Consider the following 13344-nt stretch of genomic DNA (forward strand, 5'->3'; position numbering starts at 1 on the left):
TTGGTGCGCGGGCTTCCTCTAGTTGCAGTGAGCGGGGGCTACTCTTCATTGTGGTGTGTGGGTTTCTCATTGCAGTAGCTACTTCTGTTGCGGAGTCTAGGTGCATAGGCTTCAGTAGTTGCAGCACACAGGCTCAGTAGTTGTGGCTCACGGGCTCTAGAGCGCAGGTTCAGTAGCTGTGGCGCATGGGCTTAGTTGCTCCACGGCATGCAGGATCTTCCCATACCAGGGATTGAACCCGTGTCCCCTGCATTGGCAGGTGGATTCTTAACCACTGTGCCACCAGGGAAGCCCCCCTTCCATGAAACTTTAAGTATACTGTACTATATCTGTTTTTGCTAACAGAATTTTAAACCTTTTTTTAAAAAATTTAAACTTGCTAATTGTTTTTTGCTTCCCTCTAGTTGTGGCATGCTAGCTCCAGAGTGTGCAAGCTCAGTAGCTACCACACACAGGCTCTCTAGTTGTGGCGCGTGGGCTCTAGAGCGTGCAGGCTTAGTTGCCCTGTGGCATGTGGGATCTTAGTTCCCTGACCATGGATCGAACCCATGTCCCCTGCATTGGAAGGCGGATTCTTAACCACTGGACCACCAGGGAGGTCCCATAAATTTGCTAAGTGTTTCTGACAACACAGCAGTAATGTATCACAAGAGAAAAGAGTCATCCTTGGGACTTCCCTGGCGGTCCAGTGGTTAAGACTCTGCATTCCCATTGCAGGGGGTGTGGGTTCGACCCCTGGTTGAGGAACTGAGATCCCACATGCCGCGTGGCACGGCCAAAAAGCAAACAAACAAACAAAAATATGAAATGCATTGTTGCCAAAGAGCCTTGGAAAACAGTAATTGTACCTAAAATGGCCAGAATTTATCCTTAGAACTATTTAGAATGCCACTAACAAAACAATAAGTTAATTACTTTGTAACCTATTTAAAGAAATATGAATCAAGAATCTCTTATTTGTAATTCCAGAAAACCATGAAAAACAAATTTTTTCATAACTAATTTGGTGGAAGAATCTGATGTGAACTGCTGGAGGCTACTTGATTATCTGGATTTATCCTATTTATTCTGAATATTCACATGTTTGGCAGCTGAATCCTTTAAATGTTTAATTCAGAGGTATACTACATTACCTTTCTAAATCCAAAAGGTCTGAATTCAGAAACACATCTGGCCAAAGAATTTTGGCTTAGGGGCTATGAGCCTGTCATATGTGACAGGAGATTGGTGGTGAGCGTCTGTGTATTTGCAAGAAGGATGTGATTCCACTTGCAGGAGTGTGGTGTCCCAGACATTCTAAAAACAATTATATCCTGAATAAAACCTACTTTTAATGCCAAGTTGGGCTACCAAGCAGTAATGGAAATCTCCAGCACTGCCCCCCCCCATATACACACACAAATACAAAATAAATAGAAAGAGACCAAATACATTCCAAACCAAGGGAAAAAAAAATTGAAAAAGGAAAAAATAAACACAATCATTGCAAAGATTTTACAGTGACATATTAGCCACAATAGGCTACTTTATGCTATGATGATAAATCAACTTCACTATCTCACTGACAAAACACAAATGAAACTGACTTCTCTCTCCTACTTCCCAGCAACGCAGGTTGGTAGGAGACCCTGCTCTGCAGCTACTGAAGGGCTTGATGGATGAAGGCTCTGCCATCTGGCATGTTGTAAGTTGTTGCAACAGCATAAAAGAACACATGGAAAACTCTGACTGTTTCCAACTTTGACAAAGGGTGATACGTCACTTTCATTCCTATTGCTCAGGATTACTCTCACGTTGCCTCCCCTAAACTTATAGGGCACATAGGGCAGTGTTCATATAGGGCAGTGCAAGGAATGTTTGCCAATCATAACCATAAAAGGAGAAAAAAGAAACAGAGAAATAAATGGGACAAATAGGAATGTAAAATAACATGGTATAAACAAGTCCAGAGAAATCTATAAATTACAATACACAAACGGAGTATCCTCACAAGTAAAAAAGCAGGTCATGTCAGAAGGGATTTCTTAAATCTACTTATATGATGTTCAGAAGAGAGCCATCAAAAATGTTAGAACAAATAAAGCTTAAAAATAAAAAGGCAAAAAAGAATAAAGAGGCAAATATCAAACAAAAGAAAGCTGATACGGCTATATTTGTATTAGAAATAATAGACGTTAAGATTAAAAAAATAAATATAAAGGAGGACACTCATAATAGTTTTTTAAAAGCCCAATTCACCAGGAAGACATAAAAATTCTAAACTTATGTGCACCTAATAAAATAGCATCAAATTACATACAGTAAAAATTGATAAGTTGAAGAGAGAATATAGCCCACAAAGCTTAAAGTATTTACTATCTGGCTTTTTATAGAAAAAGTTGGTGCCACTGTACATGGACATAAAGCATCTCAACAAATTTCAAAGTATCAGTATCAAGCGACAACCATTTTTGAACTGAAATGCAATGAAGTTGTCAATAAAAGTAAATTAAGACAAGTTTAAAAATTCCATGCTTTCGGAAATTTGAAAGGAAACCACACTTTTAAATAATGCATGTGTGAAAGGAGAAATAATAATGGGAATCTTAGAATACTATGTAATAAATGATAATGAAACTGTTATATATTAGAACTTGATAGATGATCAAGGATGAACAATTAGGACCTCACTAAAGGCACTAATTGCAGTGCATTAAAACAGACCAAATATGTGTAAATCTATGAGTTTAAACGCTTGGGGAAAAAGCCAGTAGGTCACCTTGGGAAGATGATAGAGAACCATTCGTTATTTTGAGAACAGGTAAATAAAGAGAAAAAAAATTAAAGCAAGCATTTATCACGTCTCTCCTACGTGGACTATACCCGTAAGCAGTCAATAATCAGCTGGAGACACTGGCACAGGTGGACACGTTGAAGCTTGCAGGGAAACCCAAGAGGCCAATCATAGCCAGATGCCCAACTGAGCCTCTAAAAGGGAGCTTGTGGAGAAATCTGTGGGAAGCTGTTGCCTCTGTGGGCAAATCACGGAATTTAAGAGCAAGGACCAGCTGGAATCCAGTGGTGACCTCTGTATCCAACCATCACCATATCCGACGGCAGCAAACCTTTGAAAGCAGCGGCCACTTCTTCAGTTCTGCCTTCCAGATTTCACGCAGGCTTTCTTAGAGCCGACTGTAACTCAGAACCATAAGGAAAAGGGGATTCTGGAAAAGAGCAGCACGGTTTAGAGTCGTCCGCCGTTTCCCAACTTGGCAGCTATACATCTTCTTTCAACCACTTCTAAATACAGATAATAGCAAAATCGTGTTTCCACTTAAGATGTAACTACCCCTCATACAACTGAAAAGGCACTGATCGTCTACCCAAAACAATCCACACATGAGATCTGTTTTTCAGTGACGTCCATTTGTCCTACAGCTGGACCTCACTCATCTTTTAATATCCTGTAACTTAAAACATTAATGTTTTATGTTAGATGGTAGAGAAATGGGAGAGGGAAAAAAGAAAAAATGGCGTGTGTGTGTGTGTGTGTTGCAGACAGAGGCAACAGCTGCCCACCTCACCTCACACACACATTCCTACCAAGGAGAAAATACACTCAAAACTACTACCACCCTCATTTCTGCAATTGGTCAGCTGATCATGGTTGGTGTTTATTAACCTCCTTTTCCCATTATCCAGTTAGTATTCTCTGCTCTCAGGAAGCACCTCAGCTTTCCTGGTGGGTTACCTAAACCTTCACTCCCAAAGGATCTGTAGCATTTGCAGTCCTGCTATTATATTGGGGTGTTGTAGTTTTCTGTCAACTTGTTTTCATAGTACATAGGAATATGAAGAGGTGTCCCCAGAGGATCTGTTGAATTCCAGAGTTACTCCACCCTGCTCCCATTGTGTAGTAGCAACCCAATTTCCCCTTGAGGATTTGGGATCAGTCACACTAGCTAATATATTAAGCTGCCTGTTTTTTTGGCTGGTTGGTTCAGTGGCACGAGAAGCTCAAAATGTCCAGGTTGCAGTTTCAGCTTCCACTTTGGTAGAAACACTGCTGTGTCCCCAGTGAAAACACTCTTCCTTTGGGAATTAAGATCTCTAAACCAACAGAGCACACAGTTCAGAGGACAGGAAGTATCATTTTTACTAGTGGACCATTGGAGTTCAGAACAAGAGGGGCCAATCCCATTTCCACCTCCTGATCCTTGGAAATGAGAGAAGAAGCACCATATGGTGGTTGCCTGCTCAGTGCATTTATTGCATCCTGGAAGAAGTTACTCCAGCCTTGCAAAGTGTTGCCACCCATCTGGTACCACAATTGAGTCTTCAAAGGGCTATCCCACTACCCTATCAAGCCAACTGCTTCAGAATGATGGGGAACATGATAAACCCAGTGAATTCCATAAGCACGAGCCCATTGCTGTCTTTTACTTGGTATAAAATCAATTTCCTGTTCACAAGTGACACTGTATGGAATACTCTGAGGAACAGGGCATTTTGTAAGTCCACAAACGGTGGTTTTTCCAGAAGCATTGCAGACAAAAAGGTAAATCCATAACCAGTTCTGACTGCTGGAGGGATTTTTCGTAACCACCGTCTTTTAGAGCCACGCCTAAGTGGGGCAGTATTGCCGCAGTTGTCCACTTTCAGATGGTGCCAGCGTGGTGCCTGAGAAACCATCTGCAATCAAGCCTGAATTTTTTCGTCCTTAGCATAACTTTTTCGACATAGAGAACTTCCCATGAGGCCGTACGTGTGGGTTGACAGAGAGGAGGCGATTTAACAGGAGTAAGAGCCGTAGGGATCTGAGCCAGTGACTCAGGTAACTTCCTCATGCCTTTAGGACCTGCTTGTGCCCAAACCCGTGTATATTACTTCCACTCAAGTTGGAGCGCTGCTGTGTGTGCCCAGCATGGTGGCTTCCCGGGTCAAACAACAACGCATTCAAAATGGGCAGATCAGGTTCCATGACAACGTGGCAGTCCAAAGTCAGGCATTCAGTCTCTTCTAGGGTTCAGTAGCAAACCAGAAGCTGTTTCTTAAAAGGAGAATGTTTATCTTTAGAAGATGGCATAGCTTTGCTCCAGAGTCCGAAAGGTCTGCAGTGTAATTCACATAATCCTGCCAAGGGCCCCTACAACATCCCTATCTGTAATGGGCATTTCAAATCTCAGTGGGTCTTCTGGATCAAAGGGCTCAACGGGCAGAGGAGCGGTCACACAGCTTGGGCCTGTTGTAGAGTCTTCTCCTACGTGAGGTCCCATTGAAAACTGGAGGCGCGGTAGAAGTCGTGCTGCTTTCTCTGGAGTGGGAAGGCCTAGATCCAGCAACTTGTTCACCTTACTAGAGATATCTTGACCATGCCCCAGATCAGAGGAGGCAGTAACTAAGGTCGAAAGCCCCTAAGCTTTTGTGAAATTTATTCTCACCCTCTGGATAGCCGCTACTTCCTGCTCATCAGGTCCAGTCAACATGCTATCATTACTGTAATGGACCAAAACAATATTTTGTGGAATGGAGAGGCAATCAAGGTCTTTTCAGACTAGATGATGATAGAAGGCTGTAGAGCTGATATAGGCTTGAGATAGGGCAGTGAAGGGTATTGCCAGCCCTACCAGTTGAAAGCTAACTGCTTTTTGTAGTCTTTACTATGGGAATTAAGAGAAAAAGTCTTCACCAGATCAAGCGCTGCATACTAGGTACCAAGGATTGTATTGATGTGCTCCAATAAGGAAATCTCATTTGGAGTAGCAGATGCATTTGGAGTTATGACCTAATTAAGTTCACCATAACCCACCATCATTCTTCAAGCTCTATCTCTTTTTCTTTTTTCTTAATTATTTTTGGCTCCGTTGGGTCTCCATTGCTGCGCGCAGGCTTTACCTAGTTGTGGCGAGCGAGGGCTACTCTTCGTTGCGGTGCGCGGGCTTCTCATTGCGGTGATGTCTCTTGTTGCGAAGCACAGGCTCTAGGCACGCAAGCTTCAGTAGTTGTGGCACACGGGTTTAATAGCTGTGGCTCGTGGGCTCTAGAGTGCAGGCTCAGTAGTTGTGGCATGCAGGCTTAGTTGCTCCGCGGCACGTGGGATCTTCCTGGTCCAGGGCTTGAACCCGTGTCCCCTGCATTGGCAGGCGGATTCTTAACCACTGTGCCACCAGGGAAATCCAAGACCTATCTCTCATTCACAGGCCAATAGGTGAAATGAATGGGAATGTAGTAGAAATCACCACTTCTCCATCCTTTAAGAACTTTATGGTGGCACTAATCTCTGTAATTCCTCCAGGAATGCTATATCATTTGATTTACTATTTTAGCAAGTAAAAGTCATTCTAGGAACTTCTTTCTGGCCTTCTATCGTAAACCCCTCACTTCATAATTTGGGGAACACTGCGGGGATTCTGCCATTTGATGAATATGTAAATTCCAACTCTGCATTTCAGAACTGGGAAAATAATCATGGGGTGGGTTTGGGTATCCACAAAGCCCACTGTGAATTGGGCTCAAGTCAAAACTCCACCTATTGGGTTTCTAGGAATCAGTGTTAATTCAGAGCCAGTGTGCAGTAACTGCCCCCAGTTCTCGTTGTTCCCCCTTCCCTGATGCAAAACCATACTGGTAAGTGGCCACATGTGCCTTTGGGGAAGGGTGGGTAGAAGATTTACAGCATACATTTTTGGCAGTGTAGCAGGTTTCTTCCTCAGGGAGACCTGCCTCTCCTTAATTTAAGGGGCTCTGCATCTATATGTGGACTGAATCAAGTCTGGGATTCAGTTGAGGATCCAGCACTGTCTGTTATTGGGACTCAAGTCAGAATTTTTGACCCTAGACCTAGAGCTTTTCTGTGTATACAGGTCAAGTAAGACTTTAATAGGATGTCTATTAATTTCAGTCCTAGGGAGATCCCAATAAATTAGCCAATACCAAAGATCAAACCATGGTGATTAATTATCACTTTAGCTTGGCTATCCATTATGATAACCATGTTTTCTTATCTCTGGTAGTTAAAATAGTTAAGCAATGTCACTTGACACCTGTCACTCCAGTATCCCACCATCCCCAATGAATTCAGGGAGCCCAGTCTAATGGCAGCATTCATGGCTTAGAGAATGGCTACTACAGAACTCTGCAAGGGTGCTGGTGCTTGCTTCAACAATGCACCACCTAAAGCCTTGTTGAAGGGAGTGTCTTCTGAACCCTCCCAGGTCATAATTAGGGGAGAGTGGTAGTTCTTACATAATAAATCCACTCCAGCATTCCAACTCCTTATCTTTTGGATACCTTCCATTTATACAGTGTGAGGTGGATTTATGAAAGAGGTGATTTTCAGGTACTACTTGACAGAAAACAAATAGTTTCATAGTTTGTGTGTGTGGGTGGAGTTTTGAGTAATGTGGGACAAGGCCTGAGGATAGCAATGGGAGTAATGAAGTAAGAGATTTGAGCAGAGATAGAAGATTCAGTAGTGATTATAGATAAACTATACAAGTTCTGTGGAAAAAGGAAGTGGCAATAATCCAAACTGGAGTTGCCACTTCTGGCAAGATAAAGGAGAATCTGTGAATGAAACAGAAAGACTTGGGAAGAGACGATATTTATGGCATAAAAGAGAGCAGCATGTCAAAAATTATTTTGAGGTTCATTAACTTGGAGGTTGATAATATGATGGCATTATTAAGAGGGATAGGGATGCCATAGGGAGAAGGCATATGGAATACAATAGTTTGAAGGTTAGATGGGGGATGATGTGACAGAGAACTGAAAAATTCTAAAAATATAACAGCAGGAGAGGGCTATGGGAAGCTGATCATTTTGCGTAGTGACTTTGTAATGTGACAACTTAGCTAGATTGAAATACATTCTCAGAATTCCCTTCTCTGTATGTTTCCAGTTAGCGTGGGACACAAGAGAGAGTCTGGAGTGACTTGGAAGGTAGAAATGAAGCAGCAGACATTTTGTAGCTCACACATGTTGTCACTCATCTGTTGCCTCCCTCATTGGTGTGTGGCAGTGTCTGGGCCACTGACTGCTCCGCCTTCACCATGATCCTCCTTCAGCTTCTGCAACTCCTGAGCCAGGCGTGTGTGTGTGTGTGTGTGTGTGCGCCTTTAGTTCCATGACAAAGGGCCCCAGCTTGTGCAGGACACCCAGGACATCAAGGTCAGAGGCAATGAGATTGACATGGGTTTCAGTCCATTCTCATGGGCTCCAGCTCATGCTTTTGAGTTCTAGCTTTTTCTTGGTTTCACCCATAGTTGAGCATAGATTTCACCCATTTCTTGGTTTCTTGGTTTCACCCAGTTGGAAGATCTGCTCTTCCCAACTGCCTGCTGTATATATGTATATTTCCTTTACTATATCAGTCAGCATGCCATCAGAAATACACAATCATTCTCTCTCTCTCTCTCTCTATATATATACACAATACACTCCCACAACACACACACGGAGGTAATTCTGCCTGAATGTACCCTGACTGATATAGTAAAGAAAATATATAGTTTAAGGCAGTGACTCTTAAGATTTAAAAACCCATGTCTTCTTTGGATAAGCAGAAACATTTCTCCTCTTCTTTCCCACCCCACCAGTTATGACAGATCCTTTTTACAGAAGCATGCCCATTAGGTTAAGGAATTCTGATTTGGCAGAGATATGTGGATGGTGTTTTTTTGTGGGGTTTTTTTTTTTGCAGTTTATATTTTTTAAATGTTACTATTTTCATTGTAAAAACATAACATTATACTACAATAATGGCCACGTTTTTTAATTAAGCACATCCACTTCCACATGGTTCTTAACTTCATTCTTCCCCACTTCTCGCCACTCCTCATCACTCTTTTGGAGGATAAAGACTAGACATTGAGGTTCCTCTTCCAGTTTGTATGTAGAAAGTCACAAGAGACCATAATTCATTCCCTAACACCTAAAACAAACCAGATAATCTACATAATTATAACTTAAAAAACCATCAGAGAGACGAGAGCACAAAGAAACCTAAGGGAATTAAGTTTCAGAAAATGACAATCCTTCAAATGAAAGAAAAGATCCTCAGTGGTTCTCACCCCTGACTGAAGTATAGGACTCCACCATAGATGATGGCAAGGAGAAATCAGCCTAACTTTTAACAAATTTTAATGGCCGTGGGTGGGCTTATATGACAGATTAGAATCCAGAGGAATCACAGACACAGAGTGAAACTATACTACCTCACTATTCTTTCCCATTGATATTCACTAACTACTGGGATAGGGCCATAAACAGAAGGGCAGTGAAGAAGAGCTGAGAGACACTCTCAGAGACACATTGGGCTTTTAGTTAAGAAAGACTTGTAGAGGGTGGGAGAGCTGAGAGAAAACCCATGGCACTCCAGGCCTTCAGCTAAGAAAAATTGAGGGTCAGGGCAGGAGAGAAGGGAGAGCCTACCTGAAGGCTTGAAAGCTAATGAAGACATCAAGCAAGGCAGAACAGCTGAGATAACAGCTCTAAGACAGTATTTGCTTATAGGAAAAGTTCTGATCTTGCCTTCAAAATATTTGAAACCTGTGGTGAACTGAATCAAACTGAAAAATTACAACAAAGCCCACATCTAGCTCAACTATAGATTATATCTACTCAGCTCCAATTCTAGTGGTCTTATAGGAAAATGTGTGTGGCCCTTTTTGGAGGAAAATATTTAATTCATTGTCTACTGTATTTTTACAGAAAATGTATGTAGTTTTACATAAAATGTCCAGCATAGAGTAAAAAATATCAAGACACACACACAAAAGAGCAAGATAAATGTAACTCATGGTCAAGTAAGGAAACCAACTGAAGTTAACCAAGAAAACCTCACATTTGAGAATTATCACATTATAACCAAAATGCTAAAGGACTTTAAAAAAAAAGGTAGAACCCATAAATAAAGATATGAGCAACTTCAGAAAAGTGATGGAGAATATTAAAAAATGGAAATGCTAAAAATACAGTATCAGAAGTAAAGAACTTGGTAGGCTTAACAGTAAGTTGGACAATAACGGAGGAAAAAAACTTGGAAAAGAGATAAATAGAAAGCATCCAAATTGAAAGTCAAAGAGAAAAAAATGATAAATACAATAGAATATTTGGGTCTATTGAACAATGTCAGTTGGTCTAACACTTGTATCATTGCAGAAAAAAAAAGAGTAGAAAGAATGGGCAGAAAACAATATTCAAAGAGATAAAAGATCAGAATTTTCCAAAACTGACAAAAGATACCAACTTATAGGTCCAAGAACTGTAGCCAACATCAAGAAGAATAAATACAAACAAACCAAAAAAAACCCCACATGTAGGCACATCCTAGTCACAATTCTGAAAACCAAGTTTAGAGACCAGATCTTAATGACAGCCAGAGAAAAAAGACATTACACACAGGGAGCTAAAATATGAACTACAAATGACTCTTAAAAATAATGGAGACAGAGATGGAATGAAATGTTTAAAGTGCCAAAAGGAAAAAAAAAATCTGTCAACCTAAAATTTTATACACAGTTGAAAATTATCCTTCAAAAATGAATGTGAAATAAAGACATTCTGACACAAAGAAAGCTGAGAGACTTTATCTCCAACAAGAAATGCCAAAGAAGTTCTTGAGGCCAAACAGAAATGATACTAGATCTGCAAGAGGGAATAAGAAAGTACCAGAAAGGATAAATAGCTGGACAGATTAAAAAGAGACATATTTTAGTACCTTCATTATACACACATATTTATAATATTAAAAAAAAAATCAAAACCCCCTACAATGTATGGTGGGTTTTGTAACACAGGTAGAAATAAAATATAGGACAATATCATAAAGGATGGGAGAGGGATAAATGAAATTATGCTGTTGTAAGTTTCTTATATATTTATGAGATAGAATAATATTATTTGAAGATAGACTGTGGTAATTAAAGATGCAAATTGTAATTTCTAGAGCAACCACTATATTTAATGTAAAAAAGAAACACTAGAAAGACCATCTAGGAATTTAAATGGAATATGAAAAAAAATACCTAATTACCCCAAAGAAGTCAGGAAACAAGGAATAGAGAAACACCTGACAAATGGGAATGAGTGAATGAAAACAACTTCCCTTAACTACTATTACTGAGTGGTTTTGGAATTTAGTTTTGCTACAGACTTTATCAAGTCTGTTTTTCATGAATTAAACCTAAAACTACAAGGCAAAATATAGCTATATGTGGAGCTTATACTGCAGTTAAATCATTTCGACACAATTAACATTGTTTGAATCACAAATAATATAAAGCTGCTTTATACATTTCCTATATGGTCAAAAGTTAAGACAAGAAGCAAGATGTCCATCCTAACACAAATTTGCAGCAGTTCTATTTTCTGAACTCAAACTACAGTTCCAGCCGTGGTTTTTGGATTTTTTTTTTTTTTTTGGTTTTTGGATTTTGATGCAAGTGAAAAGGATATTTTCATATTTAAAATCCACTTCACTGTGCAGTTGAGGCACTTCTACCTAACTTTCAATTGGAAGTGATTAATCTGCAATGTAATGACACGCTAAAGGGGAAATATCAAGAGAATTTATAGAGTTCCAATAAAATTGTATAAATGCCTTATAAGCAATAAGTATGCTCAAGTAAAACCATATGCTCATGGATTGATACATTTGGCAGTATCCTATCTGGATGAAAAGATACTTCCAAATGAAATATGTAAAATCTCATGACAGATCACCATTAGCAGATAAACATTTGCAGTCAATTTTGATGATAGAGAACATTTAGTTTAAACTGGGGTTTAACTAAGTGAAATGTTATCCCCCTTAAGAAAAACAAAAAGAGTTCCATTCCTCTCATTGTTAGACCTGTATTACAACTCTTATTATTACACCTTATATTTTGTCAATAAAAACAAAAGTGTAGATATTTGTTTTCTCTATAGCTATATAAGTATCTACATATTCTCAATTTTGTCTCTTGGGGCACAAACCCTAAAATATTCACTATTGGGCCCTTTACAGAAAGAAATCACCAACCCCTGGCTAAATGCAGTGTTTTCCACAGCTGCTACTGCGTATTTTGCTTTGGAACCACACACAGTCTCCTATACACGCCACTTTTGTTGAGTCACCTGGAGAAGGTAACGAGGAGATAGAACGAAGTTGAGAGTTAATTCAGTCCTGAGGTTAAATAATGGTAGCTAACGTTCATTGAGCAGATAAAGTATATAATAAGAACTCAGATAATTCATCACTTTGTACATATTTGCTCATTTAATAAATACTCACAGGAATCTTAGGAGATAGTTAATATTCCCCACCCCATTTTACCCAAGCTGAGAGAGTGAGTTGACAAAGATCATGCTGATAAGTAAGGGATGTAGAGGTTTACAGGACTTAACCCAGCAATGGGACATCAGAACCAACGCCTGCAACACCAGCCGAGGGATCAAAAGTAGACGCGTGTGTGTGGGTTGAGGTGGGGGCAGCAGGTGGTCCAGGGCAGAAGAGCTGGTGTGGACATGAGCGCTCTCGGAAGGACAGGACTACCAGGTGACATGGACTGCTGAGGTCCTCGGAGACTCACAAAATCCCATTATTCCCACCATCCCAGTAATAGGACTCTTTTCCCATTCCAACCCCTTTAATAAATTCTGGTTCAGAGTGTTCTTCGAATGAGCGTGTGAAAAGTCTGAACACAATTTATTACGTGGAGAGATGAAGGCAAGTGGGTAGGAAAAATCCGTGGAATGGGGAGGGTCTGGGAAATCTGTCCTGGTTTATCTGTATATACTATAGACACACATTATACATATGTATTTATATATTTGTAATTTAATACACATCCACACATTAAAGCCGTACGTATTAGCAGGGTTTAGAATTTAAACATAAGTATAATGTTCTCAACCTTCTGCAGTGGACACTTCAGAGCATTTTCAGAGACTATAAATAACAATAAAAATCATAGAGTGATCAGACTGCACGTACTCAAGGCTAGAACCTTCAGCCCGACAGGATTTAACCTCCTCTCAATTGTTTTTCCAACCAAACATTCCTCCCCCGGCAGGATCCCGGGGTCGTCCCATCCGCCAATGACGGTTTCAGAGAAGCAGTCCTGGGGAGGGGTATTATCTCCAGGAACACGTCCTGTCAACTTTGCAGTCGAGTCACCTATTTCGGTTGGTAGCGGCCGCTATTGCTTTAAAAAGACAGAGGATTTCGAAACAGGGAGGAAGGGGGGGGTCAGGAAAAGGAACTCAACTGCCTTTGATAACCTCCCAACAGCCTTTCCTTCTCCAGGACGCGTGCTCGGCTGGGGCAGCGCCCGCATCCCCGGCCTGGCGGGCGCGCGCGCCTCCTCTTTTCCGGGCGCC

Source organism: Delphinapterus leucas, chromosome 11 (assembly GCF_059928025.1).
Source record: "Delphinapterus leucas isolate spDelLeu-1000000601 "Yukka" chromosome 11, BTC_Dleu_Yukka2, whole genome shotgun sequence".
Taxonomy (NCBI): domain Eukaryota; kingdom Metazoa; phylum Chordata; class Mammalia; order Artiodactyla; family Monodontidae; genus Delphinapterus; species Delphinapterus leucas.